This window comes from Podarcis liolepis, assembly GCF_965112155.1.
Source record: "Podarcis liolepis genome assembly, chromosome: 3".
NCBI classification, from domain to species: Eukaryota; Metazoa; Chordata; class Lepidosauria; order Squamata; family Lacertidae; genus Podarcis; species Podarcis liolepis.
In genome coordinates, this window is record NC_139557.1 from 59608009 (window position 1) to 59614643 (window position 6635).

The following is a 6635-nucleotide window of genomic DNA, read 5'->3' on the forward strand; positions in this document are numbered from 1 at the left end:
ATTCCATTTGAAATGTATTCAACATAAAATAAAAAAATTGTTGACATAAATGCATGGATAGCTTGGCTGGATATAGTGGATGCTTGTTAAGCTTTAGTCCCCCTGAAATCAATGGAGCCTGTAGGTCATTCCTATCATGTCCCAGTGATTCCAGCGGGACTAAACCTTGATTGGATCCAACTTCAATACAGACTTTGATGCAATTGCTTATGTTTTCGTTATTTCTCTAAACTTTACTTTTTTACAATAGGCAAACGTTAAGGGCCTTTGGTATAGTCTTGTTACTTTTATCCAAATGCTTTCAGTAGACCTTTTATAGCGCACACAAGACCACCTAGGCTGCAGAAGATGCCCAAGGTAAACACAGAAATGTCTGCACATTTCTCCAGGAATATTAATTCCCCCCATTTCAGCTTCAAGTGAAAAAGAGACAGAAGGAGGAAGGTCATTGCACCGCCCATTACACTACCTGCTAAACCCATCAGAAGAGCAAAATGTGGTATGAATATTGCCATCAGCTGAGTTAACAAGAGGAGAGAACTTTTTTAAAATTGCAGGAAGTGATAGAGAGGTGTGGCTCCAAGTTACGTAAGCATGCAAAATCTCTGTCATTGAAAATAATGACATTGCCTTGACTAAGAGGCACAAGTTCACTAAGGTTTGCAATGATGATGGAAGGTTGTCAGTGATGACCTCCTTTGTTTCTTCACCCCAAGTTAGGAATGCAGTCAGTGCAAAGATTGTCTTGAAGAAACAGGCCAAGAAATGAGTCCAATTCAGCATCGATCTACAGTCTCCAGGATTTTGCATATTCCCTTCCAGGGTAGGAAGAAATATGTGAGATGTGGAACTGAAAACGATCGCTCCTACTGAGACCAGGAAACTCTCAAATTCCACTGAGAGGCTGACTCTTGCCCAGGACCACAGATGCATTTAGGTCAGGCAGCATGTGATCACTACAGAGATAATGGCAAAATGGGCTAGGGAGCCGAAGAGGCTGAGCTTGGACAGCACTTTGAGTGTTTTGATGAACACACACGGAAGCAGGCCTACGCAGGCAATTACTAACCATGTTTCCTCTGTCACTGGGAGATCTGGAAAGCTGTGTGACAGCAAGTTGCCGCTAACAACCAGATACAAAATGCATATCATGATCAGTTCCATCACCTGGGTCACACTGACAATTCTGTCACCAAGTTTCGGAAATGGCTCTTTGCAGCAGGCATTAGCAATGTCTTCATATGTGCCTCTCACTTTTACCAGCTGCCCGTCTTCATTTTCCTCATACAGGCAAGCTATTAGGATTTTGCCAGTGTAGCAGCAGAAAACTGCAGCCAGGATAATGAGAAGCAGCCCACTGAATCCACTGTGGTGTACAGCATATGGCATACCTAGAACAAAAATCCCCTAGAGACAAGAGAGAGAGAGAAAGAGGACAAAAGAAAAAACACCTGAAGCAAAATGTTTACTAGAAACAACCCATTCAAACCCGCAGCTGTCAGTGGCTACCTTTTGCTAATTGCATGGAAGGATTGCTGTTACATTAACCTGTCTCGGTAAATAATAGCTGCCAGAAATGTGTATATTCATGATGAATGAAGTTAGCAGGGAAAATAACTGCTGGCAGAAGCACAGAAATCCAGATAAGCCAGAAAATTGAAGACAAGCAAATTGTAGAGACAAGCTCCTATTAAATATCAAGTGCTGATGTGATTGCAGGCATAATTTAAAAGGCTGCGAAGCAGTTATTTAATCAATGTGCATATTAATGTTCAATAGCAGTTCAATAATGATAAAATCAAAGAGCTTTCACTGTCCCCACACATTTTGTGCAAGCAGGGAGGTGGTACTGCTGGATAAATAAGCAGGGGGACCTAGAAATAGCATCCCTCTCATATTTCTGACCTTGCAATATTACTTTTTTATGGATTCACACAGATTCATGAAAGGAAGACCTCTTCATCTTCACCCATAAGGCAGATACACATTCTTTATACTCTTCTGAGCCAAGATACTTGTGTTCTGAATTTTCCTTTAATTGTGAATACAGCCACCTTGTTACAAACAGCAGCAATATTTAAGCGGCAGATATATATGTGTATTTTAAATGCATGCTAGAAAAGTAGCCCCTTCATGGATCACTGCTTTGTCGTGATGAAGGGGCTTGAATAACTCCAAGAAGCTATGAGCTATGCCGTTCAGGGCCACCCAAGACCGACAGGTCATAGCCGAGATTTTAGACTAAATGTGATCCACCTGGAGAAGGAACTGGCAAACCACCCAGTACTTTGCTAAGAAAACTCCATGAACCTAAAAAAGGAGAAGCTTTGAGAAGAAAGTGAGTTTCCAAGGCATGCTCTGGTTCATGGGGTCATGGAGAGTCAAACACGACTAAGACGGCTAAACAACAACAAAAGATAAGAAGACCATCAAAGTGGTTTTTTTTTAAAAAAATATTTATGTTGTGTGGAAGATGGGTATCTGTTTTGGCTTGGCACCAATTCTGTAGCTGGCTTATTGTAGCCTTTGACCCTGCCAGTGATACTTTAGACTATAGAAAGCTGCACAAGTCAAGACTATTTGTCCATTGTGCCCAGTATTGTCTACTCTGACGGGCAACATCTCTTCAGAGTCTTAGGCAGAGATCTTTTGTGTCACCTACTGCCAGTCTACTGGAAGAAGCGAAGATCACCAGTGTTGAAGCAATGATTCTTTAACATCAACTTTGTTGGACTAGTCATGTTGTGCAGATGCCAATTATCGTCTTCCAAAGCAGCTGCTCTATTCCAAACTTAAAAATGGAAAGCATAATGCTGGTGGTCAACAAAAGAGGTTTAAAGACTCTCTCAAGGCAAATCTAAAAAAAATGAAGTATAAGCACCAACAACTGGGAAATACTGGCCTGCGAGCACTCCAATTGGAGGACAGCCTTTACCAAAGGTGTAAGGGCTTTGAAGACACTCAAACTCAGGACGCATGAGAGAAACACTAAGAGGAAGGCACGCTTGGCAAATCCACACTGTAATCAACTCCTGCCCGGAAACCAATGTCCCCACTGTGGAAGGACGTGTGGGTCCAGAATTGGCCTCCGCAGTCACTTACAGACTCACTGTTAAAACCGTATCTGAAGTATCTGAAGTATCTGAAGAAGTGTGCATGCACACGAAAGCTCATACCAAGAACTAACTTAGTTGGTCTTTAAGGTGCTACTGGAAGAAAAAAAAATTTTATTTTGACTATGGCAGACCAACACGGCTACCTATCTACTGTTAAAACCGTGTTTATGGAAGACAATCTTACTCAGCTATGAGTGATTGCCAAAGAAGAAGACTGTTCCTTATAACTAGTGACACAAGGAGTTGAACCTGGCACCATCTGCTTGCAAAACATATGCTCTACTTCTGCTTCCAGGGTCCTAATTTAAGACATCATTATTATTACATTTATGTATTAGTTACTTTTCTCACTGAGTAACCCCAAGCAACTTACATTAAAAACAGTTAATGAAAACTCTGTCCACTGCATTGTTCATTGCTTGGGAAATTAAACCACCACCACCACCACCACCATAGCAGATGAGCAGAAACTACCCAGCATTGTTCAGGAATTCCAAGAAATCAAAAATTACTGTGATTTATAAATGGATAATGTAATTTGTTATTTTCTAGGGCTGTGCACTACATCCTGCCTTACCTGATTGGGCTAACCCAGCAAACGTCCAACCAGGATCCCACTCCAATTCAATTTGGGGTGGGACTAATGTTCAGTTAAGGAATGTGGTTGGCACTGTGGTCTAAACCACTGAGACTCTTGGGCATATTGATCAGAAGGTCAGCGGTTCAAATCCACATGACGGGGTAAGCTCCCATTGCTCTGTCCCAACTTCTCCCAACCAAGCAGTTCAAAAGCATACCAGTAGTAGATAGGTAGCCGTGTTGGTCTGCCATAGTCAAAATAAAAAAATTCCTTCCAGTAGCACCTTAAAGACCAACTAAGTTAGTTCTTGGTATGAGCTTTCGTGTGCATGCACACTTCTTCAGATACACACAGTGTATCTAAAGAAGTGTGCATGCACACGAAAGCTCATACCAAAAGCATACCAGTTCAAGTAGATAAATAGGTACTGCTGTGGCGGGAAGGTAAACAGTGTTTGCATGCACTCTGGCACTCGTCACAGTCCTCCGTGTGCCGGTAGTGATTTAGTCACACTGGCCACATGACCCGGAAAGCTGTCTGTGGACAAACACCAGCTCCCTCGGCCTCAAAAATGAGATGAGCACCGCAACCCCATAGTCACCTTTGATGAGTCCAGTCAAAGGTGACTATGGGGTTGCGGTGCTCATCTCACTTTTCATCTGACCCACAGTCCTATTAGTTTCTTGCCAGATATGGTTAATATCAATGCAGTTTTAAAAGGTCCAGTCTGATATCTTAAATTGAAATGGTGACTGATGATATTCAAATATGGACCCAAACCTCAATGATCTCAGAAACTACCATGCCAAATTGGTATATCTTTAGAGTGATATCTTTAGAGGCATTGAAGGGCACAGAAAACAGACAGAGAAACCAACTTTGTAAAATTATGTTATGCTATGTTATATAACATTATATTACATTGTATGCATTGCTCAAGAGAGGTAAATATGTTTACCCTAAATTCAAACATATTTGTTCTATCTACCTGCCCTCCATCTACCTATCTCATACCTACAACATTTCTCTACAGTAGGTACAATACTGGGTGGGTGACCCTCCAAATGAAAGTCTCACACTTTTCATGTACCGTCATGCCCAGTGTGTTATTTTTGTGGCTATTTAATTCACATTAGTACTGAAACTGGCAACCTCTTGAACCAAGTTATGCATAAAAAAGATTCAATTTCAGATAAACAGTTCTCACTGACATTTCTCATTTATATATTAAAAAGTCTGCAAATATACCATGGACGTCAGTCACAGTTTTGTCAGTGTTTCTCGTTGCATGAAAGATAATTGAAAGAAAGAAAAAAAGAGAGAAAATTATTTATGGAAATAAGGATCTAATAAGGATTTATTAGATAAATGTCCCAGGGACAGTGGAGCAACTGCAAGGAACAAGTATGTTACATGGTCATGGGGATTTTTTTTGGGGGGGGGAGGGGAGTGATGGACAAAACATGAAAGAGGGGAGAAGGCTAGTTTCTCGCAAAAATAAATTGAGAAAAATATTGCCTGTGCTTTTTGTCTCATATCCCTGGTTCTGCAAATGCTGTAAACCAACTCTTAAAAATAAAAGAGAAGAAAGGAAAGATGGGAATCTGGGGATTATGACAGATTTAAGGGGGACAACTGCCCTCTTGCCATATTCCTGCCCGTGTTATGTTACTCTGTAGACCACCCTCTCCCAGAGATGGAGTCCCATGCTTTAAAATAGTCCCCTCAACTATTTAAATGGTTTGAACAAAAACAAAAATATTATATATATATTATACAGTATTATTATATATTATTATATAAATTGACTGGCTTACCTATACCAGGGTGTTGGTATTTTCAACAGCTGTTTTGTGAAACTTATATTATTTTTTATACTGTACGTGTGGGGTTTTGTGTCAGCGTCAACCGGATAGGTTCTCTTTCTATTCGCTTGTTATATTTTCTTGATAGTGAGAGTGATTGGAGGGCATTGCCTGTACTTTTCATTTCATTTCTATCTGACTACATTCTTTACAATTCCACCATCACCACGAAATCATGTGAATATATTGGGGATAACAGTTCATACATCTGATGAAGCAGACTGTGGCCCAGTGAAATTTGTGCCTTAATCAATTTGCTAGTTGTTAAGGTTCCACAACACTCTTCTATTCTGCTGCGATTACTAAGGTGGCCACCTCTCTGGAAACAAACAAATAAACGAGTAAGATCCACTTTAGCATTATTTTTGAAGCAATTGTCCTAGCGCTGCATCCTCTTCCTTCTTGCACTACAAGAGTGTTACATGTAAGCCATGGTGACTGGGGCCCATTGGGACAGATAGGGCAGAAGGCAAGCAGTAATTGACATGCAGGGTCAACTAATTCCAGTTTTGTCCCCATCCTCCTCCTTCCTAAATTCTATAAGGGCAACAGTGAGATTATGGCAAAGGAAGCTGGCAGCGCCACCTACTGGACTGGATGTTAAGGAGGCAGGCAGACAGAGGCTAGCTGAGGGCTAAGTGATGTTGGTGGTGTATGCTCACCTTATGGACCAGCCTCCACTAAAAGGAGTCACATAAGCAGGGAAAGTCTGCCCTGCTTGCTTCTGCAAGTTATTTCCGGCACTTGTCATTCTTTGCCAGTGCAAACTTGTGCTCCCTCATTTGGCAGCGATGGGGCTTCTCTGCCTGTCTTTAGGGTACAACATAAACCCCTTCCCTCACCTAGGGAGCAATCCAAACCCAAGGACTATGGAATGAGTGGAGGCTGAAATAGGTGGGTCTCTGGCTGAGCTAACTGAAATCCCTCATCCCAGCTCAGTCAGAGATATGTCAGCATAAGTCCTCCATCCTTATGCAGTCAGACTCAGCCAAAACTGACACATGATGCTGGGGTAACTCCTCAAAAGTGGGGACAGGACAGGACAGAGCAGGGGGAGACTTAACACTATTCCAA

The 6635-nt window shown here is 41.6% G+C and overlaps 1 pseudogene across 1 annotated transcript; it reads right to left on the reverse strand.

The window, feature by feature from the left end:
* Window positions 1-287: 287 nt before the first annotated feature.
* Window positions 288-4792, reverse strand: LOC310702447 (vesicular inhibitory amino acid transporter-like; annotated as a pseudogene). The gene is made up of 2 exons: window positions 4787-4792; window positions 288-1407 (listed from the first exon to the last, which is right to left on the reverse strand). The product of its transcript is annotated as a vesicular inhibitory amino acid transporter-like (transcript).
* Between the last annotated feature and the right edge of the window lie 1843 nt (window positions 4793-6635).